Source organism: Lynx canadensis, chromosome D1 (genome assembly GCF_007474595.2).
Source record: "Lynx canadensis isolate LIC74 chromosome D1, mLynCan4.pri.v2, whole genome shotgun sequence".
Lineage (NCBI taxonomy): Eukaryota > Metazoa > Chordata > Mammalia > Carnivora > Felidae > Lynx > Lynx canadensis.
The window spans coordinates 73,552,048-73,579,159 of NC_044312.2; the positions used below are offsets into that span (position 1 = coordinate 73,552,048).

Below are 27,112 nucleotides of genomic sequence, written 5' to 3' on the forward strand. Positions count from 1 at the left end.
AGGCACTCTGCAGCTAGGAGATTCCCCCTACCAGTGCAGTGCCCTGGGGCAAAGGAGCCAATCTGCAACATTAGAGAGGGGAGGGGACTCTCAGGAGAACCAAGGAAGCTAAGATTTTACAATGGAACCCAAACAAGAGTCTGTCTTCTACACAGGCACATGAGTAGGGATGTCAGATGTCCTTATCAAAAGTTCTATGCAATTAGGGGATGTGGAAAGGAACTGTCATCACAGAGTCCAATGTGGTGCTCGAACTCAGGAATTGAGAGATCATGACCTGAGCTGAAGTCAGATGCTTAACCAAGTGAGCCACCCAGGTGTCCCCATATTGGAGATTATTACATATCAGAATGCTTTATACTTTCTATTGTCTGCAGAGTACATGGGTGTGCTCCTATCTAAGAGGAAATGAAGGACTAGTGGTGAATAAAATTCATCAGTAATGTCTTCACTTCATTTTCTCTCACACATAAGTGTCTAGTATAGGGTCTAACACATAGTATGTGCTCATATCTCTTTAAAATCTTTGACACACGTATTTACCTAACCTTTCTGGGGATCATGTAATACCTTTGAAGTTCAAGACAGAAGCTCTGACTGAAAGTCACAGCTTGGTGTCCTTATGGATTAAAGGGTTTTGCCAGGAACTCCAAAGGCCACTTAACCTTGCAAATGGAAGGTTTCCCAGGCTCCCCAGTGGAGCTTTGTTTTTCCCTCCAAAGATAAGGGAGTGTTCTGGGGACATAGGCCTGTATGCCAGCTGTTGCTTTTCTTGATCACAGTATCTCATATAAACCAAAAGTCTATGGATTCTTTTATTAACAGAAGGAAAAGGCAAAGTCAGATACTATAGAAGCTTCACAATTTGAAAGAACTAAGTTTTCTGGGCTGACATAGTCATCCTCTGAGTGCCAGGAGTTGCACAGGTCTACACCCTCTGGCTGAGTGACTACTCAGTACTGCTGGAGGTCTGAGTTACAGGATTTCTGGGAAGCTGTGGCAATATCCAAGCGCTCCACTGAACGTGATGGGGCTCCGGACATACTACTCAAAATGTGGCACCTTGCCATATTGAATATTTTAAGCTGAAGAAGTTTTGAGAAAATAGTAGAAGGAAGGTCACTCTAACCTTCCCCTTGCCTTTCTGCCCTGGAATAAGTCATAAAACCCTCGTATGAGAGATGTTCTCCTTATACTTGGAGGAAAGGAGCAACCTCATTCTGAAGACAAAAGGATGTCAAGAAAAATCCTGAAAGGCCTTGCTAAGTTTCCTCCAGTTTACTACACTTACCTCATACTCTGTAACCTACCATATTCCTCCACAACTGTCTACTTTTCATCAAACAACCCAGAATAAAATACTCTTAAGTCTTCATGTCCTTATGAAGGTTCCTGTGTCACAAACTTATTTGAAGTAAATTAGTATGCTTTTCTTTTATTAATCTTCCTTTGTTAGTTTAACTTTCAGACCCAGTGAGGGACCCTAGGAAACTTTCCTCTCCTACATGTGTTGTGCTCTCCCCAGTGGCCAATATACACCACACTGCAGTCCTGACCAGAGCTCCCTAAGGTAACTTTCAGGTCAGGTCTCGGCATCTGTGGGCCTCAGGGCCCATGTGGAAGTCCATGTTTATCCTTAGTCTGCCTCTTTCCTTGCCAGGTAAGTGTGGCACCAGAAATATTGCCGATGCTGCAAGGGAGGTGAAGCAGGTGCCAGGGACTGCAGATAAATAAGTCTGCTCAACCCAAGATCATTGGAGAATCCTCATGTTTAGGTGATAACAGACAGGCTAGGAGAGAGGAGAAAAGGTCAGGGAAGAGGTCATTAGAAGAATACCCCATTAAGGAAATGAAGGAGGAGAGAGTGTCAAGGGGAGGCTGATGCCAAACAGCATCAAATGCTGCCAAGAGGCCAAGAAGGATAACAAACGCACAAAGGCTGGGTTTGACAAAGTGAGAGGACATCAAGAGGAGTACAGAGGAGGGTTTTGGGATAAGCCATTTGAGGAAGACTTCCTGTGAAGGACTAATTTTGATTCAGCCTTGACAAATGTAAAGAATATGAATTAATAGAAGAGTAGAGAGAATCTTAGTCAAAAGTATAAGTTTTAGGAAAGAGAAGGAAGAATGGGCAAGATTGGCATTGTTAAATGAAAAAATTCAACTGAGAAAACTTGAAGATCTAACTGTCTTTAATTGTTTTTAAGTTTATTTATTTCAAAAGGGAGAGCAATAGAGAGCACAAGCAGGGGAGGGGCAGAGAGAAGGAGTGACAGAATCCCAAGCAGGTTCTGCGCCATCAGCCCAGAGCCCAATGCAAGGCTTGAACTCACAAACTGTGAGATCATGACCTGAGCTGAGATCAAGAGTCCAATGCTTGACCGACTGTGCCACCCAGGTGCCCCTCTAATTGGCTTTATGCAACAATTCATTAATTGGGCAACATCCCATCTAGTAAGCAGAAAGGCACTCCAAGGAGCTGTACAAAATGGCAGGCTTTCATAGGCAGAAGGAGTAAGGGATCAGGAAAGCAGATTACCTCACCTTCCTTTGGGGGATGGAAAGGGTCTATATGGCAGATTATGTCATTCGTGCTGACTAGAAAATTCCAGACTGACTGGCTAAGACTACATTCCTGGGGTGCCTGGGTGGTTCAGTCGGTTAAGTGTACAACTTCAGCTCAGGTCATGATCTCACAGTTCGTGAGTTTGATCCCCTGCATCAGGCTCTCTGCTGTTAGTGCACAGCCTTCTTGGGATTCCCTCTCTCACCCTCTGTCTCCACCCCTCCCTTGTGCCCTCTCTCTGACTAAAAATAAATATGTAAACTTAAAAAAAAATTATTAGAAAACAAGACTACATTCCTGGAGAAGATTGAAACTGCAGTTAGGTTAGGTATTAAGCTTTGGTTTGGTGATGTGGGCTTAGCACAAGTGACTCCATTTTAGGACCTGCTGTTTCTCACATAAGTACAAGATTTTACTGTAGAGGAAGGTGCTTGGAACATCAGGAAAAACAATGGAGCTGGTAAGATTGAGAAGGGAGGTGGCAGCTATTGGAATATCTTCAAGGTTCTCATAAAGAGTTGCTTTAGTGTATGGTTATTTTGAAGTCACTATAGGACCATATTGAGTTTCTAACTCCAGAGATAACATAACTACTACCATAGCAAAATTGAGGCATGTAGGCATGATAATCAAACCAGGTATACCAAAAAGAGAATGTATTCTGTTACTTCTTTTTTTTTTAATGTTTATTTATTTTTGAGACAGAGAGAGACAAAGCATGAACGGGGGAGGGGCAGAGAGAGAGGGAGACAGAATCGGAAGCAGGCTCCAGGCTCTGAGCCATCAGCCCAGAGCCCGACGAGGGGCTCGAACTCACGTACTGCGAGATCGTGCCCCGGGCCGAAGTCGGACACTCAACTGACTGAGCCACCCAGGCGCCCCTGTATTCTGTTACTTAATCAGTGTGGTATAATTCTGAAGTAGCAGCCATGTAGTATATAAGGAAAAATTATAAGAGACTGAAACAGACCAACAAAATTACTGATGTCTTCAGTGGAAAATAGGTCTTATCTAGCACATACTTCCAGTTATCTGATTCTATAGGATCTCTGAGCCTTTTGTTGGCTATGAGTTATATATAACACTATAAATTATAGATAGCTGATACTGGTACAATGACTCCTATCTACAGACATGCAAGTGAATTTTGCTTGGCCGAGATTCAGTTGATTTCCCTCCCCCACTGTGGAAGAAGTCAGTTTTGCATTTATTAAACAGACTCTTCAGTATTCCCGATGGCTTTTATACGAGCCTACTCCTTGGATTCTCTCTGAATCCGTTGCCAAATATCACGAACACAATCTGTTATAAGATGAAGCAGAGTTTATTGCTTACCATGGTAAGGAAGAAAAACACTTCACAAAGCTTTGGCAGAATTTTGGAGGGAGAAAGCAAAGACAGAATTTACAGAGAATTGGAAGTTTGATGTAGGGTGAGTCTTTCAAAATAAGGACTTAATTATGATTAGGTAAGGATCATGATACAATAGTTTGGGTTTGGTAGAAACAACCAAGAAATGGATTTGAGGAAAGGGATTCAAAGAATCCTAAGGGGCAAACTATTGATGTTTTCCATTAGAGTGTTGATGCTTCCTCCAGGAAGTTCCCATAATAAACAATGAAACCATTTGTCTGGGCAGGAGACTCCAGGAAAAATTAAGTGATGCTAACTGAAGACAGGAGAATAACAAACTCATGCCAATGCAGGCAGAAATAGCACCAGGTCATATTAAAGTTAGGTATGGTTCCCTTTCTCAGTGTCTGGCTGAGTGTTAGGGTTGCCAGGTAGCTGGTTTAGGTTTCATAGTTGTAACATCTTATTGGTTCCCTCATTAATAAGTGAATTAAATAACGTCTTTGGTATGTGTTCATTTTATATCTATGTGAGAGTCATGATTTTTAAAATATTACCTCCAAATAGGCAAAAGAATACAAGTGATTTGAAATATGAAGAGTTAAATAGAATTGGGTAGTTCCTGATACAGATATGTAATATCCTGATTAAAAAATGAATAGGTAAATCTGTCATGAGTAGATAAATCTGTTCATTGTGAACAGGTAAATGGTGCTTGGTAAAAATAAGTCTCTTACTACAAGATTTCAGTTTTATTTTTAATAGCATTTGTCAGCAAAGGAAATTGCTTTAGTTTTGCTACCAGGCTGGCTTAAGTAAAGGGAACTTGTTTTTATGAAACAGGCTGGGTGTGGGTAAGGGGTGGTGAGTCAAGGGTTGCTAGTTTTGTGGGACTGAACCCTGACATATCAAAGGTGGTATTTCCAGAGTCTGGTCATGTCAGTCCTTCCCTATTGCAAGAAATATTTCAGCTGTCTCTGAACCTGCACCTCAGTGGGTTTGCTCCACCATGTCAATTCATCCTCAGACAATGTCTCTGCTCAGGATCCCAGTGGCACTTGTCTAGGGAAGGTTTTTGAAGAAGTTTCTCAGGATATTTGGACATAATCTTCACCTGGGTGGACTGGCTTCCAGTAGCCAAAGCACTCAGTTTTCTGGCCCAATAAGTGATTATTGAATCTAAATGTATCTGGCTTCTGGAATCAGAAAGTGTTTATCTCTCATTGCCCCAGGAAAGGGATTACAGGGACAGGGAAGAGGTTGGGAGGGATTCAGTTTCTGAATCAAGAAGCCAGATAAAGTCAGATTTAACACACTAGAAACACTTAAGAGAGTAGCACTGACAACTAAGAACAAGAAACAAAGGCCAGACCAGGCTAGCCTGGCCAACTGAAGACCACATCCCAGTTCCTATAATGATGTTGATGTCTGATCCTTTCTTTCTTCTTTTTAAATTTTCTTTGGGAAAAGAAAGGTTCTTAGAAAAATGTAACAAACACCTGCTATCACCTAGAACAAAAAACTGAAGTGTATAAATATGGTAATATCATATACAATGATTTATTCCTAAAGACTTTATTCTTAATTGCTACACCCAACATGGGGCTTGAATTCACAACCCTGAGACCAAGAGCCATATGCTCTACCAACTGAGCCAGCCAGGTGCTCCTCATATACAATGATTTTTTAAAATGCAGTTTTTTCTTCCTTTTTCTTGACTCCTCCCTTATTTACCTTCCCTTTCCTTCCTCTACCCACATTAAACCCCCTACACCATATTAATAAGCTAGTCTTTTAAAATATTTTATTACTTGTATAATCCTACAAAAATCTACTTAGTTATATCTACACATACATATACATACATATTTTTAAAAATGGGATCTACTTGTCAGGAAAAATTGTGAAAAAATTTTAAATGGACTAACAAAATGATTACTCATGCCTGTTTAGTGCATCCTTCCTAGTTACCGCCCCCATCATTGTCTTTGAGCTAGTTTATAACTCTGTAAATTGTAGAAAACAGAGAATAATGCAGCTGTTTTTGTCCAGAGAAATGGAAATGAATTCTGTCTTGTGGATGCAATAGATTATTGCCCTGTTGATAGACCAGTTTTGTATCTAATTGTAAAATTTATTTCAACATCATTTATTCTTCTTTGAACCTATTATAATACATTCCTGGTTCCCTTATAAATTAATGAGTCAAATAAAAATTTTGATACATGTTTATATTTGTATTGGTCATGATTTTACCTTTTCAAAAAGTGCATACTTTTAACTATTTTGGAGGTTATCCACCAGCATGTCCAATGGATTTACATGAAAGGGCCAGGTAAAGTACACTGCTGGAGAAGTGTACCTCATGGCTGGCTTAAGTCCAGATACTTATTTTTTGACACATAGAAGTGAATGCTAAGTGGCCCTAGAACTTTAATTTGCCTGACTCTCTGTTTCTCTAGTTTCTTTCTTTTATTTTTAATGTTTATTTATTTATTTATTTTGAGAGAGAAAAATTGCTCATGTGCTGGAGAGAGAGAGAGAGAGACTGTGCACAAACTGGGAAGGGGCAGAGAAAGAGGGAGAGAGAGGACCCCAGCAGGCTAAATGCTGTCAATGCAGAGCCCAATGCCAGGCTTGATCCCACAAACCGTGAGATCATAATCTGAGCAGAAATCAAGAGTCAGATACTCAACTGACTGAGCCACCCAAGTGCCCCTGTTTTTCTAGTTTCTTATCTCCTCTACTAATTTTGTGCTGTATTTATTTATAATTTTTTAAAGTAATTTTTTTAATGTTTATTTATTTTTGAGAGAGAGACAGAGCATGAGTGGGGAAGGGGCAGAGAGAGGAAGACACAGAATCCAAAGCAGGCTCCAGGCTTTGAGCTGTCAGCACACAGCCTGATGTGGGCTCAAACCCATGAACCAGGAGGTCATGACCTGAGCCCAAGTCGGTCACTCAACCGACTGAGCCACCCTGGTGTCCCTGTGCTTTATTTTTTGTTTCTGTATATTTTATGGCTGATAAGTTATTCTTCAAACTTGACAGCCATGATTGGGAATGTGGTTTTAAAGTCTGACCATTTGGTGAAATATGCAGATGGATGATACAGATCTATTTCTGTTGGATAAGAGAAAACAGAGATCTGGTTTGTTGGTCTTGTTTGTCTGTCTGCTTTAAGATCACTCACAGCTGAAGGGGTATTAGCTTCACACCAGGAGGGGTAACAACTTTTGATATCTAAAGTAGTGAGTTTTTGTGTTTCTATGTTTACTCTTCAGTTGTGTCTGAAATTGTAGATTTAGAGCTAGAAATCTAGGTCTCTGTGTACCCATTTGTATGTAATTTAGAAAGCCCTTTATTTCTTGTAGAAGTGTGAAATGCCTTCCTATCTCTGGAAGATATTAATAAATTAGTTTAGGAAGTCTTCTAAATTAAAAGAGCTCTTTTCTGGTTGGCTTATAGAGACAGCTAAGCACTCATATAAATCAACTATTCCTAAAATTCCCTTAAATAAGGAAATCAAACATCTATTTAAGTGTGCTGACTAAAAAAATTCTAACAGAAACCAACTCAGAAACATCTTAAGAATCCAAGTTCACATAAGGACACCTGGGTGGCTCAGTTGGTTGAGCATGTGACTCTTGATTTCAGCTCAAGTCATGATCCCAGGGTTGTGGGATCAAGCCCCATGTCAGGCTCTGCACTGAGCATGGAGCCTGCTCGATTTTCTCTCTTTCTCCCTGCTGCTCATGTTCATGGGCTCTCTCTCTCTCTCAAATAAAAAATAATAAATAAATTTTAAAAAATCCAAGTTCACATAATTAAGGTAAACCTTTGGCGAATGAGGGTACAGATGAGGCAAAACTTTTCCTCTACCCTCTTAAGGTCTCTGGCTGGCTTGAGAATTAAGTTGACATAGATTAAGAAAGGAAAAACATACAAATTTTATTTTTACATTTACATGAGAAACTTTACAGGAAAATGAAGACCCAAAAAAGTGGTTAGGCCTAAGTGTTTATATACCAGGTTGAACAAAAAGCAGTAATTGTGAACAAGTAACTAAAATAAATATACGGGGAAGCTCAAGGAAGGTAGGATTATTTTAACAAAATTTGTTTGTACAGATTTCTTGTGACCTCGATTTCCTATCTGTGGCAATAGGATGTTCTTTTCCTCCAGGTACAGAGAGGACATCTTTCACATGGAGTTTTATCTCCTGCTTGCAGGAAGAAAAGGGGAAGTCAGAGTGCCCTTCTTATACCTACTTTTTTTCAAGTGCCTTTAGCTCAAAATAATCAGTAGGCCAAATCAGCATATTTTGAGGTGGCATCTTCTGAATCCCTTCAAGACTCATTTAACAATTTTGGTTTTAAAAAATAGCTATTGCTTTTCTCTGATTTATCCGTGTTAAGTAAAATACAAACATACATTTTGTTCTACTTGGATTTGTTTAACCTAAATATATGGAGGTTTACTGACCAAATAAGCTAACATTACTTCTATATCCCATTAATAAAGAAAAAATCAGCCCTTGCCGTCCAAGAACTGTCCTGGTGCTATCAGCTGCTGGGCCTCAGTGTTGCTATGAGCTAGCCTGGCGGTCACAGATAGATCTTGACGGTCTTCTGCTGAACATGAGCTATTTCATAGAACATACTCTATGACCATGATAGATTAAGACAAAAACAAGCCCATTCCAAGAGTCATATCCAAACACAGACAAAACAAGAACATTGTCCGAGCCATAAAATACCAAATATCTCGCTATACCAGCTAGGTATAGGACTGATGCTGCTTTACCAATTATAGTTCTAGGCTTGCTTTAGTTTGCCCTCCCTATGAATAAGATTTATTGAGATACTCATAGAATTGTCCCCACTTTCTGACAATACCCAACCTAGAGTAAACCCTTTTCCCAAATCACCCAACCAAATCTCAAGTTCTGTCAGTCCTTTCTAACACCCTTATACTGAGCCACCCCACGGTTGCCCATCATATATGCTCCCTCCTGCTTCAATGAGTTATAAACCAAACTTGTTCTACTCTAGGAGTGTTCCTGGTTATCTTTGACTAGTGGGCATTAACGATGTTTAAGATTATGAAATAGAAAATTGTGTTCAACTAAATCGAATCATTAAAATGACAAATGTTTTAATAGTAATTATATTTTTCAGTATGCATGATTTGTAGTAACCTGAAGTTAATTCCCAAGTTTTTAAACTTAAAACGTGGAACTGATATTAAGTAAATTGATGGATAATCATCAAATACCTAGATAACTTCTAAGTAATGTAGAATATTGCATCACTGGTTATTACTAAGCATGGTTTAAGGTGTACATGGTTTTGCTTTTTTTTGTGTATTACAGTGGCTATAATAAACATGTTAATAAACATGTTCACTTTTGCTACTTTAAGAAGTTGAAAAGAGATGGAGAAGTCGTATTACTTTATTGACCAGCTTTGCTAGTGTGCTAGAAAACTCCGGTACAACAGGTAGATCTCACTTATCCATCCTTCCAATTTTTTTTGTGCAATAGAATTTAGTTAACTTTGGTTAAAGGTTAGTCAACATAGGGGCTCCTGGGTGGCATAGCTGGTTGAGCATCTGACTCTTGATTTCAGCTCAGGTCATGATTTCACACTTCATGGGTTTGAGCCCCAAATTGGGCTCTGTGCTACATAACAGTGCAGAGCCTTGCTTGGGATTCTCTCTCTCTCTCTCTCTCTCTCTCTCTCTGCCCCTCCTCTGCTCTCTCTCTCTCTCAAAAACAAATAAACATTAAAAAAAAAGTTAGTCAATATAAATGATTGAGACTATTCTAGGAACAATACTTACAGAGAAATATAATGTATGCCTTTTTGTTTTTCAAGAAAAAATAATAGCTTTTGTTCTAAAGCAGAGATTCTCAAAGTTTTTAGTCTCCAGATTCCTTTGTACTTATACTTATCATATTGGAAATCAAACCAAGAAAATTTTAAAGACTTTTATTGATTTATTTACAGTTAGCAATGATGATTCCATGCAATAAATAACATCTAAGTATTATAAAATAGCTTCGACTTCATGGATCTGAAAGAGAACCAATGACCTAAATTATAAAGTGTCAGTTTATTCCAGATTATTAAAAAGCACAGTGAAAGACAAAACTTAAAAAGTTGATTTTATTTTCCTTATGTCCACTTGGGCTGCACAGCAAAAGAAACCATCAACAAAATGAAAAGGCAACCTATATACTCTCAAAACTGTTAAAATGGCTATTATTATAAAAACAGAAGATAGCAAGTGTTGGTGAGGATGTGGAAAAGAGGGAACCCTGGTATACTGTTGGTGGTAATGTAATGGTACAGCCATTATGGACATTAGCATGGAAATTCCTGAAAAAGTTAAAAATAGATCCATCCTATGATTCAGCAATCACACTTTTGAATATTTATTGAAAGGAACTGAAATCAGGATCTTGGGGAGAGATAACTACACTTTCAGGTTCACTGAGGCATTATTCATAATAGCCAATATATGGAAATAATAAAAATTTTCAACAACAGATGAAAAGATAAATAAAATGTGATACATACAAACAATGGAATATTATTCAGCCCTAAAAAGGAAAAAAATCCTGCCATTCACAACAACATGGATGGACCTGGAGGATATTACACCAAGTAAAATAAGCCATAAAAAGACAAATACTGATGATCTTACTTATATGTGGAATTTAAGATAGTCCAACTCACAGAAGTAGAGAGTAGAATGATGGTTACCAGGGGCTGGGGAGAGGGGAAAATGGGGAGGTGATGGTCAAAGGGTCAAATTCCAGTTAAGTAAGATAAATAAGTATTGAAGGTCTATTATACAGCATGGTGCTTATAGCTAACAGTCCTGTATCATACATTTAAAATGTTCTATTCTAGAGTAGATCTTACGTTAAGTGTTGTTACCACACATGCACACACACACACACACACACTCACACACACACAACACTAACAACAACAACAACAACAGTAAAGAGGGTGGGAGGAAACTTTGGGAAATGATGGATATGTGTGACCTTGATGGTGGTGATGGTTTCACAGGTATCTACTTATCTCCAAACTGTATTTGTTGAATTGAGCTGTATATGTTAAATATGTATAGCTTTTTATATGTCAGTCATAGCTCAATAAAGTAGCAAAAAAAAGTAAAAAAAAAATTTGTTTACAGTTCTTTTGGGCTTTAGCCTAAGTATATATATCCCAAAATACTGTGGTCAAAAGTTACCTGAGTTACTAACTTTTTTATCTTTGAATTTTGGCCACACTCTGTGGTCTGACCTAGTTCATGATTCCTTAGGGGCTAATTCCATACCCAAGGAAAATCCCAAACCAATCTATAGCCGAAAATGGAACCCACATCTAAGATCAAACCTGCTGCCCAGTCCAAACATTCAGGTCAGAAACCGGTTTATAATTCAGTCAGAATCGCAGCAGCACCATTCTCAATACAATGCGGTACTCAGATTTGTATTGACATAGATAAACAACCATGTTGTCCTTACCTAAGAGATCAGCTCAACTCGGAGCATAGTATGTGCCAGTACAGCTTGACACAGACACCAAACCACTCCTGACTAACCTAGATTAGAACCAAAGCCTGGTTTAGGATGGCCTAGAGCCCAGAATATGCTAGCTCATTCCCAGACTCATTCCTTTATTAATTTGTTCAATAAATGTTTATTGTAGGCTTACTAGCTTCTAAGCACTGTGGTAGGTATTAATGCTTATCTTGGCATGGGAGCATTCCTGAGAGGCCTGCATCACCCTGGACACCAAAACGCACAATCTAGCTCCTCTTCCTGGGTAGTCAACACTTCTCGACTGGTGTCATCAGATAAGTTCTCACAGAATTTTCTCATGACATCATATGGCGATTTTTTATTACATAATAGCAAGTTCCATCATAGCCCCACCCGTAACCTTTTGACCCAGTAGATTTCTATATCTCCCTAGGACCATTCATTCAACAAATATTTATTAAATGTCTTTAGATTACTAAGCCCTGGAGACACAAAAATACTGCCTTTAAGTAACTCACTGTCTTGATTTTTACCGAAGGAGATGAACACATTAAAAGAAAAGCCTACTCCGGTTCTATAACAAAAGTATAACTTCTTTAATAAAGGTATCTTCAAAATTCTATGACAGCCTAATGGAGGAGTTCTTTCTTAATGCTAGGAGGGCATGGTTAGGGAAAATGATTTCTCCACTGTTCCTTGAAAAATGAGTAGGAGTTTAGTGAGAGAGAAAGACATTCCAAGAAAAGAAGCAGTCTGAACCAGGGCATATAGACAGTAAGGAGAATAGGATGGTCCAAGGACAAATAATAGGAGATGTTATGGAATATCTTATCCTTGGAAGACATAAAGGTTTATACCACTTGAGGATAATAAGATTTGTTCTACACCTGACCCAAGGATGTTTGACACCAAAGATATATCTGACAACAGACATATAATAAGAATTATGCCAATATTTTTTTTTAATTTTTTTTTCAACGTTTATTTATTTTTGGGACAGAGAGAGAGAGAGAGAGCATGAACGGGGGAGGGGCAGAGAGAGAGGGAGACACAGAATCAGAAACAGTCTCCAGGCTCTGAGTCATCAGCCCAGAGCCTGACGCGGGGCTCGAACTCACGGACCGCGAGATCGTGACCTGGCTGAAGTCGGACGTTTAACCGACAGCGCCACCCAGGCGCCCCAGAATTATGCCAATATTAATGAATTTGGGGGAAAAGTATCTTATAAATTGATTTCTGCTGATACAGCTTAATTTCTTTATTTTTTAATTTTATTTTTTGTTTTTTAAAATTTACATCCAAATTAGTTAGCATATAGTGCAACAATTTCAGGAGTAGATTCCTCAGTGCCCCTTACCCATTTAGCCCATCCCCCCTCCCACAACCCCTCCAGTAACCCTCAGTTTGTTCTCCATATTTAGGAGTCTCTTCTGTTTTGTCCCCCTCCTTGTTTTTATATTATTTTTGTTTCCCTTCCCTTAGGTTCATCTGTTTTGTCTCTTAAAGTCCTCATATGAGTGAAGTCATATGATTTTTGTCTTTCTCTAATTTCACTTAGCATAATACCCTCCAGTGCCATCCATGTAGTTGCAAATGGCAAGATTTCATTCTTTTTGATTGCCAAGTAATACTCCATTGTATATATGTGTGTGTGTGTGTGTGTGTGTGTGTGTGTGTATACATATATATATATACACCACATCTTCTTTTTCCATTCATCCATTGATGGACATTTGGGCTCTTTCCATACTTTGGTTATTGTCGATAGTGCTCCTATAAACATGGGGGGTGCATGTGTCCCTTTGAAACAGCACACCTGTATCCTGTGGATAAATGCCTAGTAGTGCAATTGCTGGGTGGTATGGTAGTTCTATTTTTAGTTTTTTGAGGAACCTCCATACTGTTTCCCAGAATGGCTGCACCAGCTTGCATTCCCATTAATTTCTTTTTATTTTTTTATTATTTATTTATTTTTTTTAACGTTTATTTATTTTTGAGACAGAGAGAGACAGAGCATGAACGGGGGAGGGTCAGAGAGAGGGAGACAGAATCTGAAACAGGCCCCAGGCTCTGAGCTGTCAGCACAGAGCTCGACGCGGGGCTCGAACTCACGGACCGTGAGATCATGACCTGAGCCGAAGTCGGCTGCTTAACCGACTGAGCCACCCAGGCACCCCCCATTAATTTCTTTTTAATGTTTTTAATTTATTTTTGAGAGAGAGCACAAGTGGGGGAGGGGCAGAGAGAGAGGGGGACACAGAATCTGAAGCAGGCCAGCACAGAGCCCAATGAGGGGCTTGAACCCATGAACCATGAGATCATGACCTGAGCTGAAGTTGGACACTCAACCAACTGAGCCACCCAGGCACCCCTTTCATTTCTTGATTAATGAATAAATTGCAAAGCTCTCAAATACATAATATGGGCAAAATGCTCTGAGGTCAGAGTGGCAGGATCAGAAAGAATATTCTTGGGAATAAACGGGCAGGATATAAATATTCTGCTGCTTCTATCCTTGTCACAATGATTTTTATAAGGTCTGTATACCTTTTTATATCAGAGATTGCCTTTCCGTCCTATGACATACTTCCTCAACATCGACTCAGCTTTTTGTTATATGGAATTCACCAAACCAGTGTCACAAACTTAAATGCCTATAAGTGCTAGGTGGATAATATGAGTAAAGCTGGCTAAGTGGGGACTGGTAAACTAAAAGTATCTGCTTTGCCCAAAGAAGGAAGCTGTTATATTGCTACAGCTAGCCGCTGCCATGTAGGAAGGCAGACAAAGCATTGTCAGAACTCCAACATTTTCAAGAGAAGCCAAAAATTCTGATTTTTATTATGGAAACTCCCAATTTGGCAACTAACTGGGAAAAAACCCAGCCCACTAAGGAGGCCAACAAAACAAGTCTATGGGCCTGATTCTACTCCTGGGCACCAGTTTGTGAGACTTTGTCTAAACCTTTTGTAGTTTTCTGTGATATCATACTTGAAAGAATGAAGGACTGTTCCATTTCCTTCTGACATTACTGATTTCCCAAATATGGACTCACCCCTCCTCCTCTTGTGCAGTACTATTTTGTACCACCTTCTAGTGATTTCAGAATTTGCCCAACCCTTGAGGCATCAAATTTTACCCCTCTCCTTGTGCTATCATGAACTATGCTAACAGTCTTCCCTCCACTCTTGTCTAGCCACACCCTTAATGACAAATGAATGGCCCTACCACCTTGGAAAGACAACTCATTCCTCCATATCGTTGCAATCCTTTGCATATCTCTTTGTATCAACCCTTGTGTCATGATGATGACATGATGGTGACCTCATCCCAGGACTGCAACTTGTGATGGGGAGTTGGAAGACAACCATTTGTATGGCATCACAAAAAGATGACGTTGTTTGGGAAAGTTTCATGATGTCATATAAGAAAATGTCTGCATTAACATGGGGCACCTGGGTGGCTCAGTTGGTTGAGTGTCTGACTCTTGATTTCAGCTCAGGTCATGATCCCAGGGTCGTGGGATTGAGCCCCATATTGGGCTCTGCACTGGGCATGGGCCTGCTTAAGATTCTCTTGCTCTCTTAAAAAAAAAAAAAGAAAAAGAAAGAAAGAAAAGAAAAAAAGAAAATGTTTGCATTAACAAAGATTTTTGAAAGAATCATCAAAGTTATAGAAGGATGCTTAAAAATTGTGATTTAGATCCTTCAGAGTGAGTAAAAAGTATAAACTTAGTTTTCCAAGTATTTCAGGTTAACTTTTATCCTAATGTATTTTTATAGAAGATCTTGAAAGAGATTCTGCTCTCTGGATATACTGTCTGTTTCTTAACGAGAGCGAGAGGTTATCATTTTCATGGAATGAAAATCCAGAGATTAGAAATAAGATTTATTTTACTGTAGTCACTGCACATTTTAAGGCTTTTTGCTGGAAGGAAAGAAAATTATCAATGTAGCACACAATATTTATTTGATAATGTTCCTTACTACAGCATGACTAAATTTTATTCTCACTAAATTTTTATAATCCATGGAATATATACCTCAGGATTCTTCACACTAGTTTATTCTTTCTTTCTTTTTTTTAAGATTGTTAAGTGGGAGTAGGATTATTGTTTTAAGGATATTATAAATTTTGGGGGTATGAATAGACTAATTTTTAAAGTAAGAGACTCTTGAAATTATGGTCATTATAACATGGATCTAGATATTATGACTTCCTGTTATTAATATTTATCTCCTATATGTTAATCACTATAATATCAGTAGGCAGAGAATACAATTTCCATTCTATTTCTAAAGAAAAAAATACAAAAACAAAAATCAAATCCCTTTGCTAAAACACTAAGAAAAAAAAATCCCTAACAACATAATGACCTAACATAATTAGGTGATCTTCCTTTCATCCATGCAACCAATATGTATTGTTTAAAAACTTTTTTTAAATGTTTATTTAGTTTTGAGAGAGAGAGAGAGAGAGAAAGACAGACAGAGCATGAGCAGGGGAGGGGCAGAGAGAGAGGGAGACACAGAATCCGAAGCAGGCTCTAGGCTCTAAGCTGTCAGTACAGAGCCTGATGTGGGGCTTGAACTCAGGAACCACAAGATTATGACCTGAGGCAAAGTTGGACGCTTAACCAAATGAGCCCCCCGGGAGCCCCTCAGCAAATATGTATTGATTGCCTACTATATGCATCAGACACTGTCCTACGCTCTGGGTAAATAGTGATAGACCAAATAAGATTGTATGGTCTAGTGAGAGAGGCAGATAAAAACAATTAAGGAAAGAAGGGTGTATATATGAATATCTATATATGTAAATGAATTTCACATATATATGCATACATACACACATACATATACCCTTAGAGAGAATAATAGAAAGGAAGAGAGGGAAATTACTTTAGATTGAGTGGTCAGAGAGGATTTTTCTGAGGCAGTGGCACTTGAATTCTAATAAGAAAGATCCAGCCATGTAAAATGTAGGGGAAACAGTGGTTACTGAAGTGTGTACAGCTTGGGCAAAAGTCTTAGCTTTTTTCTAAGAACAAAGAAACCAACACGGCTAGGGTATAGTGACTGAGAAGGGTTGTGAGAAATGAGGCTGAACGGAAAGATAGGAGACATCATGAAGAGCCTTGATAGAAGAGTAAGGAGTTTGGATAAGGAGCCATTGTTTTCTTTGTATTATGTTATTATCTTAAAAAAATTTTTTTTAATGTTTATTTTTGTGAGAGACACAGAGCGTGAGTGGGGGAGGGAGGGAGAGAGAGAGAGAGAGAGAGAGAGAGAGAGAGAGGAGACACAGAATTAGAAACAGGCTCCAGGCTCTGAGCTGTCAGCACAGAGTCTGAAGTGAGGTCTGAAGCCACAGACTGCAAGATCATGACCTGAGCCAAAGTCGGAGGCTCAGGAGGGTCTATTGACTGAGCCTCCCAGGCACCCTGAAGCCACTGTTTTCATATAGAGCAGGGCTATGCTTTGAAGATCACCTCCAACTGCTGTGTGGAGAATGGATTGTAGGGGATCAAAGTGGGGCAGGATACTAGTTTGAGGCCATTTGCAGTATTCCAGTGAGAAATGATGATGACTTGGGTGGGGCTGATAGCAGAAGAGAGAGATATGTACCTTGGAGGTAGAATCAACAGAATGTGTTGATGGATTAGTTAGGTAGTATGAAGGAAAACTAAGAATCAAGGATGACTCACAGGGTTGTGGCTTGAGCAACTGGGTGCGTACCATTTACTGAAATGAGAAAGATAGAATGCTGAATAGGTTCTCTGGGAAGCAGATGTTAAGAGAGAGGTGTAAAAGGTTTATCAGGGAATAACACTACTAAAAGGAAAAGAAGCAGAAGCAGAATTGTGAAGAGGGAGGTCACAGAAAGTGATGCAAAGCTGATCATCTCTGCCAGCCTAATGGGGAGCTCCAGGGCAAAGACTACGAGCTAGTGGAGTTCTGCACTGGAGTAGGCCCTTGTACTACCACCTTGCTCGTTCACTGCCTGGGAGCCTCCCCAAGAAGAGTATGCTCTCAGTTATATTCTAAGAGTGTAACTTTGGCTCTAAAGCTGAGGTGGACCCTGAAGCAAGTAAGAACTAGAGGCTGTCAGCTAACCACATTCCTCAGAGCTGGGCAGCCAGTCCTTTCTTGAAGGGGACATTAGCAGTATATCTCCATGCCTCCCACAGGGAACAACAGGTAGGAAAAGATCAAGAACTTAGTTTTAGACAAGAGGGTGAATTAAGATAGTTAATTATATCATTGAGTCATCAAAAATGTATAGGGCTTCTCTAATAGGCCATTCAAATAGAAATACCATGCACAGAGTTGGAGGCAGTCTAGAGTTTGAAAGAGATGTTTGGGTGGGAGATAACTGAGAATTAGCATAAGTATATTTAATGTAATGGACTGGCTGGGATCACTCAGTAAGATTCAAAATTGTTTTTAACCCTGAGAGGTATCATTTTTTTAGGGACTGCTTGGAGGTAATTGTGTTGTCAAATTGACCAGAGGGACAAGGGGGTAGGGTCTAGGAATGTAAAACATCCTGAAATACATGGCAAATCCTGCTCAATGGAGAAGTGCCCAAACAAAACACCAATAGTGCCTTTGTGTAAGAACTGGCCCTAGACAGAGAAGTGGTTCCAGAACCAACACCTGAGACATTCCAACTTTTAGAAGCTGGGTAATGGAGAAGAATGTTGCAAAGGAGACTGAAAGGAGTGTTTAGAAAGGTAGAAAGAAAACTAGGAGACAATGGTATCAGATGCCAAGAAATAAAGTATTTAAAAGAGAGAGAAGTTAGCAGCAAAGAATTCTGCTAACAGTTGAACAAGATGAAGACAGGAAACTGTCCATTCAAAGGTGAGCAATCTAAGGGGAGTGGAGGAGGTGAAAGCCAGATTGGCATAAACTGAGAGTAAAAGGGAGGGGAGCAAGTAGAGAAAGGAAATTTTAAAGGAATTTGAGCAAACAATAACCAGAGAAAGAATTTAGAGGGTGATTTGGAATCAAGGTAAGGATTTTATTTCAAATATTTTATTTTATTTTACTTTAATTCTATTCTTTTTATTTTTTTATTTTTTTATTCTATTCTATTTTTAAGTAGGCTCCATGCCCAGCATGGAGCCCAATAGTCTGGCTCAAACTCACAATCCTGAAATCAAGACCTGAGCTGAGATCAAGAGTTGGATGCTTAACCAACTGAGCCATCCGAGTGCCCCTCAAATATTTTATTATGAAAGTTCTAAACACACAGAAAAATGGAACAAATTTCACAGCAACTATCACTAAATTCTATAATAAAAATGTTACTCTATTTCCTTTATCAAATCTTTTTATCTATCCATAAGAAAGGGATTTTTAAAGATGGAAAACACTCTTAGAGCATGTTTATATGCCTAGAGTGTGATTCAATAGGTAGAGGAGATAAATGATACAGGAAAGAAAGAGGATAGCCAAGTGAAAAAAGTGAAATCCTTGAGAACTGAGTGAGGGGAATGGATTCAGAACATAAGTCAAGGGACTGCCTTTTATTGTTACAGAAGGAAAGAAAGGAAATGACTACAGAATCATGTAGGTTTGTGGATTTGGTAGTAGGAAAATGTGGCAGACACTACACTGTTGCTTAATCAACAGCTCAGGCCCTCTTCTCTTGCGAATAGAGCCCCATATTTGGCACCAGTGGCCCAGACCTAGGGAGTTAATAGTGACTGGTATCAGCCAGTCATGACAGTCGCATTCCCCTTTGCCAGATACTAACTATCCCATCATATCTTGCAGCTAAGAAAATGACCATATAACCTATTTCTAGTCCATGGAACTTAAGAGTTGTTTGCTGAGGGGGCTTCAGTGAAAGCTTTTCCTTTGCTAAGAAAAGGGGAAGGAACTTCTGACATAAAAGGACCTTTGTTGCTTTCCTCAAACTCCTATGTTTTTCCTATTTTTGAATGTGGTCAAGTTCATGATGCAGGAAGTATAATAGCCATCTTTCAACCTTCAATAAACTTGAAAATGAAAAGCTAGAGCTGAGAAAAGGAAAGAGACTATCATGACACTGTTCAGCAGCCGAAGCAATGCTGACCGCTATTTACCTCCAGACTTATGTTTTTTTGAGTTTATTTATTTACTTTGAAAGAGAGTGCGAGTGAGTGCATGCAAGTGGGGGAGGGGCAGAGAGAGAGAGAGAGAGAGAGAGAGAGAGAGAGAGAATCCCAAGCAAGCTCTGTGCTCAACACAGGGTTCAGTTCTACAAACTGAGATGATGACCTGACTCAAAATCAAGGGTTGGATGCTTAACCGGACTGAGTCACCCAGGGGCCCCCGCTCCAGACTTATTTTTATCACAGAAAAATAAACTCCAATTCATTGAAGCCTCTGTAGTCAGGTTTTATGTCATTTTAGCTGAATACAGATATAGAATACGAGGGAAGTATGGTGGCTATTCCTTTTTTACTGCTGAACACCTCTTCCTAGCTTGATTCTGGTTATAGACTCTATTTCCAGGCCACAGGAATAGATACCTGATCTAAACAGAACTTAGATTCTTTCTGCTGAAAAATTTAAACTTAATTAGGAATATCCAAAGACATAAGGAGATAATCTATTATCCCTTCTAGAAAGAAGGCCCAAGATCTCTTGCCCCGGGAATTGTTTTCCTGCTTAGTCTGTCTTTGAGTTACTCATTATCCTCTCAATAAATCTCCCTTTTCTTTAAGTTAGCTAGAATTGGTATCTGTTGTTTTAAACCAATGGTTCTCAAATAGGGAGATTTTGCCTTTTAAGGGATATCTGGCAATTTCTGGAGATATTTTTGGTTGCCACAACCGAGGGTGGTATTTTTGGCATCTAGAATGAAGATACCAGGGATGTGGGTAACATCTATAATACACAGTACAATCCCCCCAACAAAACATATTTGACGCAAGGTATCAGTAATGCTGTTGTTGAAAAATCCTGTTTTAAAACAAGATTTCCTTAACTTGTACAAGGAGCTTCTCAACAAAGCTGACTTAAGATCAAGTGAAAATGAGTGGGAATGTCAAATGGGAGGTCTAAGGAGCAAGAAACACGGAATGGCCTTCGTAAGTATGCAAGAGAGAATATGCTAAACACTGGAAGATTGCTGGGCAGTGGTTAGAGTCTGTCTGAGGTTGGTGACCATGAATTTAGAGACATGGGTCTAATGATATTTCTCTAGCAATACAGAACTACATTGCTAGAGACAAGGAAAAGGAATATTTTGAGTTTATCCATGGCTGGGTTTTTCTTCAGGTGAGAGAAATACGGGGAAAGAAATACAAGGGAGTTGATGTTTATATGGGGCTTATATTACTGATGAACCAGAGAAATTAAGCTAGATAATGAAGGAAGAAATAATGAGAGAGCTGATAATAAACACTGATGAGAAAGAAAAGTTATGAAAATAATTCCATTTACAATTGCATCAAAAAGAATAAAATACCTAGAAAATAAATTTAACCAAGGAGATGAAATACCTATACACTGAAAACTGTAAGACATTGATGAAAGAAATTGAAGAAGACACAAATAAATGAAAAGATATTCCATGCTCATGGACTAGAAGAATTAATATTGTCAAAATTTCCATACTTACCCAAAGCAATCTATAGATTCAATATAATCCCTATCAAAATTCAAGTGATATTTTTTACAGAAATAGAACAATCCTAAAATTAATATGTAACCATAGAAGACCCCAAGGAGCCAAAGCAATCGAGAAAGAATAACAAAGCCAGAGGCTTCACACTTTCTGATTTCAAACTATATTAGAAAGCTATAGTAATCAAAACAGTATGGCATTGGCATAAAAACAGACATAATAGCTCAGTGGAACAGAATACCCAGAAATAAACTCATGCATATATGGCCAATTAATTATTGACAAAGGAGCGAAGAATGAACAATGGGAAAGGATAGATTCTTCAGTAAATGGTGTTGGGAAAACTAGACAGCAACAAGTCAAAGAATGAAACTGGACCACTATCTTACACCATAAACAAAAATCAATTCAAAATAGATTAAATACATAATGTAAACCTGATACCATAAAACTCCTACAGGAACTTCAACATAGGTGTAAGCACCTTAACACAGGTCTTGTTGATAACTTTTTAGAACTGACACCAAAAGCAAAGGTAAGAAACACAAAAATTAACAAATGGGACTACATCACATACAAAAGTCTCTGCACAGCAAAGGAAACCATCAGCAAAATTAAAAGGCAATCTATGGAATGGGAGAAAACATTTGCAAATCATATGTCTGGTAAGGTGTTAATAACTAAATATATAAAGAACTCATACAACTCAATAGCCAAAAAAAAAAAAAAAAAAAAAAAGGAGTGCCTGGCTGGCTCAGGCAATAGAGCATGCAACTCTTGATCTCGGGGTCTGGGTCTACACCCATGTTGGGTGTAGAGATTACTTAAAAAAATATAATTTAAAAATTAGCAACAGACCTGAAGAGACATTCAAATGGCCAACAGACACATGAAATGATGCTCAATATCATTAAGCATCAGAGAAATGCAAGTCAAAACCACAATGGAATATCACCTCACTGACATACCTGTTAGAATAGCTATTATCAAAAAGACAAGAAATAACAAGTATTGGAAAGGATGTGGAAAAAAGGAAACCCTTGTGCACTGTTGGTAGGTGTGTGAATTGGTGCAGCCACCATGGGAAGTAATATGGAGGTTTCTTAAAAAATTAAAAATAGAACTACCATATGATCCAGCAATTCCACAATTGGGTATTTATCCCAATGAAATGAAAACACTAACTTGTAAAGATACCTGCATCTCCAAGTTCATTGCAGCATTATTTACAGTAGAAACAACCTAAGTGTCCACTAATGGATGAATGGATAAAGAGATTATGGTATTGATATACAATGGAATAATTTGGCCATAAAAATAAGAAAACCCTGCCATTTGCAACAGTGTGGATGGACCTTGAGGACATTATGCTAAATGAAATAAGTCAGATAGAGAAAGACAAATATCATATGATTTCACTTATATGTGGAAAGTAAAAACAAAACTGAACTCAAGGACAGAACAGATTGTGGTTGCCAGATCTAGGGGGTGGGGAGTGGGTGAAATAGGTGAAGGTGGTCAAAAGGTACAAACTTGCAGTTATAAAATAAATAAATCCTGAGGATGTAAAGTATAGCATGGTGACTATAGTTTAAAAATACTGTATTGCATTTTTAAAAGTTGCTAAAAGAGTAAATCTTAAGTCTCATCACAAGAAAATAATTTGTAACTATGTATGGTAACGGATGTTAACTAGACTTATTGTGGTGATCATTTCACAATATATACATATTGAATATATAATTTTGAAACATTATGTTGTCTACCTGAAACTAATATAATGTTATTTGTCAATTACATCTCAATGAAGAAAAAAAAAAGAAAAAAACCCCCAATGAAGTCACGTTGATCCAGATCAAGTGGTATCCCCTAGACCTTGTTAGAAATGCAGAATCTCAGGCCTCATTATAGATCTACTGAATCAGAAGCTGCATTTTAGCAAGAACCCCAGGTGATTTGTACGCACATTAGAAGCAATGGATTAGAGGATTTTATGAAGGTGAAAATTTTTGCACTGAGGATACTGAAAAGGTGATTCTGGCAGAATTTTCTAAATCAGGGGTTAGCAATTCTTTTTTCTATAAAGAGTTAGGTAGTAAATATTTTTAGTGTTGAGGGCCAAAAGGTCTCTGTTACAACCACTCAACCCTGCAATCGTAGTACAACAACAACCAGAGACAGTACATAAACAAATGAGTGTGAGTATGGCTGTGTTCCAAGAAAACTATTCACAAAAACAGGCAGTTGTTTGACTTGGTCCAAGGGCCATAGTTTTGGTCATAGTGCTGACCTCTGTACTAGATCTTAATAAAAATGAGTAAGTCTTGGCTCCCAGGTAGAGCATACTATTGAGTTTTCTGGTGTCTGATTACTTACTTTCTTTTCAGTAAATACTCATGCCTGCCTCCCTCTACCTTCTTCTGAACACAATGAAGAGCTTGGCCAGCTGATGTTCTGTGGGATCCTAGAAGAATTGAGAAGTGTAAGAATTGAGGTATTAGGAAGCCAGATCTCCTTGACACCATTTTTTTTCCTGCTGGAAATATCAACAGATGTGCAAGGGGGGCAGGCTTCACATCAGCTGGTTCTCAGGAATTGTTCCCTTTCATTTTCTCCTCGCCTCCAGTAAATTCATTTTAAGCTTCTCATCTGAGCTGAGGGAAATCAAGAAAGATACTTTATCCTTGCGTAGACCAGGTTGAGCAATAGCCCCTTGATGGCAGTGGCAGTGATAATCAGATAGGGATTCAAAGTTAACAGGCTGGGGGTGGGGGTGGGGGTGGGGGAAGGGAAGAGAATAATATCTATTGAGCATCTCCTTTCTTTTTTTTTTTTTTTTTTAATTTTTTTTAACGTTTATTTATTTTTGAGACAGAGAGAGACAGAGCATGAACGGGGGAGGGGCAGAGAGAGAGGGAGACACAGAATCTAAAGCAGGCTCCAGGCTCTGAGCCATCAGCCCAGAGCCCAATGCGGGGCTCTAACTCACGGACCCTGAGATCATGACCTGAGCTGCAGTCGGACGCTTAACCGACTGAGCCACCCAGGCGCCCCGAGCATCTCCTTTCTAACACTTTATATACATCATTTGAATCATTACAGTAAGTCCAATACTAAGATCCCAGGATACAGATGTAGAAACTGAAACCAATGTTTTATCAAACATTAAAATAGCAGTTACTGTATGCCAGGCACTGGTCTGCTTCACAAATATAAACTCATTTAATCTTTAGAACTCTAGGAGGGGAAACTATTAGTGTCTCCATGTTATTTTTATTTTATTTTATTTTAATTTAATTTAATTTTTGAGAGAGCAAGCAAGCTTGAGTTGGGGAGAGGGGCAGAGGCAGAGAATCTTTTTTGTTAATGTTTATTTTGGAGAGAGAGAGTGCAAGCATGAGCGGGGAAGGGGCAGAGAGAGAGGGGGGGACAAAGGATCTGGAGCAGGCTCTGTGCTGACAGCTGACAGACTGATGCGGGGCTTGAACTCATGAACCCTGAGATCATGACCTGAGCCCAGGTCAGATGCCTAACTGACTGATTCACCCAGGTGCCCCTTATTGTCTCCATATTAGATATGGGGAAACTATGCTATGGAGAGAGGTTAAGTAATTTGCCAGAGGAAATTAAGTTAATAAAGATAGAGCTGGGTTTTTAATCCAGGCAGGACTGGGACCCAGTTCTGATTCCAAAACCTTGTTTTTTCCCCCTTGTACTGTAATAATAGTATGTTCTCCAGTCCTCCTCCCCAATAGATTTTCCATCGGTGCTAAACCCCCTAAGCTTGGGGTTACCTATTAAGTAAAGTAACATTTCCTTATTAGTCCCATAATAGAGGATGTTTTCAGGGCTCATTATAACGTTTCTATTTTTCTCTACCACAAAACAATATTTATTAGTATAAGAGAAGCGGCTGCCTGCTTTATATGCACATGACATTCTGAAATATTTTCCTCAGCAATTTCTCCTAATCCTGGATCTTGCTGGTTAATCTTTGTTTATCCTGTCTTCCTTGTCTTCTCTCTCTGTTCATGCCAGAATATTGCTGAGAACAATGCTGGCATCTCAGTCACCAAGCTAGTGTACGTTATCCTTTTTACTTCCATTTTATTGCTGGGCTGATCCAATTTTCTTATTTTCCATTATTCATCTCCTTGGATTACTATAAATAATCTAGATAGATTATTACCAGATCTTTCAGGGTCTCCCCTTAAAGGGTCTATCTCGAATCTTAGTGTCTGGATTAGACACTATGTGTTTGGTCCTGTGGTAGATAATGGGGAATAAAAATGTGGAAGATAGGGGCGCCTGGGTGGCTCAGTCGGTTAAGCGTCCGACTTCGGCTCAGGTCACGATCTCACGGTCCGTGGGTTCGAGCCCCGCGTCGGGCTCTGTGCTGACAGCTCAGAGCCTGGGGCCTGCTTTGGATTCTGTGTCTCCCTCTCTCTCTGACCCTCCCCCGTTCATGCTCTGTCTCTCTCTCTCTCAAAAATAAATAAAAAAAAAAATTTTTTTTTAAAAAATGTGGAAGATAGTTCCTGCCTTTAATGTGTTTACAGTTTAGCATTTTCCACAGTGTTGAGATGTGGTATTGTCTCCTGATCTGACACTAATATTGATTACTAATGATACATAACCAATACGTAATAATATTTCCCATGTTTTTCAAATTGAAATGCAGTGCTCCTACACCATAACCTCTTGAATATCCTTTCTTACTCTAGTGCTTTTGCTTTCCAATCTACCCATCGGAACAGAACATGATAATTTTCCTTACATTTACGTGTTATTAAACCTTCATTAGAGGCAGAGTCACAACATTCTAAGACTTTGATGATGGTAAGGGAGAAAGTTTAAGATTTTGATTTAAAGAAAACAGACAAGAGTTTCTAATTGAACCTTAAAAAGGTTGGAGGCACTGTTCTAAGCATGTTGATGGGAAGTGTGTCAGAGCAAAGTTTGCTGGTCTTAGACATCAAAGACTTGAATGACAGTCACTAAGCCACTAAGGTGAGAATGGCTAACATTTATTGACCATTTACTATGTGCCTGTCACTTTTCTACTAACGCTGTAAGAAGGGTTCTATTATTATCCTCATTTTACAGACAAGGAAACTGAGGCACAAAGCGCTTAAGTAACTTGGAATGCCTATGATAAACTGAATCCGGTTTTGCAACATAGGCAGTCTGGCTCCTAATTGGTGCAGTTAGTTATTACCCTCCATTACTTCCTGATAAAAAGAAGTAACCATTATTAACATATATGCAGCAGGTTCTGGAATGTTATACTCATCTAATGCTCACTAATAACTCTGAGGTAGATACTATTTTTTGCAAGCTAGAAAACTTAAGGCTCAGAGCGGTACTATTATTTGGCAGACTCAAGCGCAGCCTCGAGGCTCCAAAAGTTTCTGTAACCCTCGAAACACGAACTACGTACATCTTGGAGCCTCAGTCAGTTTTCCCATCTTTAAAGTGAGGGGGGGTGGTGGAGTAGCGTCTCAGTTCTACGAGGGGAGGGTATAGAGAAAAGAGAAGTGTGCACAGAGGGGTGTGAAAGGGGTAGTAAAAAGCAGTCAAGCTCAGTGGCCGAGGGCCTTCCATAACCCGGGTGGGTGAGGTTGCAAAGGGGACACAGATTCCCGCCAGGGAGGAGGCCGGGGGTGTTAGCCCCGAGCGAGGCCTGTACGCGAAAACGGGCCTGACAGCCTGTCTCTGACGGGTCTGGGCGCTGCCTACGCAGGCCGGCAGCCAAAGGGGAGGCGATCCCTGGGGCTTTGTCCCGATCCCGGGGCAGCACCTCACCCGCCCAAATCCTGCTTCGCAGGCCTCTCCATGAAAGCCAGAGAAGGAAGGGGCGCGGCTTCCCGGTCCGCGTCGTAGAGCGCCACGTCCCTCTTGGCTTAGGCTCCCCCAGGCTCCTTCGCGTTCTTGCTCCACACCGCCCTCCTCTCAGCCGGCGGGCGCGGCCTCGTCTCCGCCCCCGCCAATCGGCAACTTCCGCG

At 39.4% G+C, this 27,112-nt stretch overlaps 1 long non-coding RNA gene across 1 annotated transcript; it reads right to left on the reverse strand.

Annotated features, from left to right (window-relative positions):
- Positions 1-9,694: 9,694 nt before the first annotated feature.
- On the reverse strand, positions 9,695-27,044 carry LOC115525184. Its single transcript, XR_003972326.1, has 3 exons — positions 26,913-27,044; positions 23,484-23,571; positions 9,695-9,997 (listed from the first exon to the last, which is right to left on the reverse strand). It is a non-coding gene; the product is annotated as an uncharacterized LOC115525184 (long non-coding RNA).
- Positions 27,045-27,112: the final 68 nt, after the last annotated feature.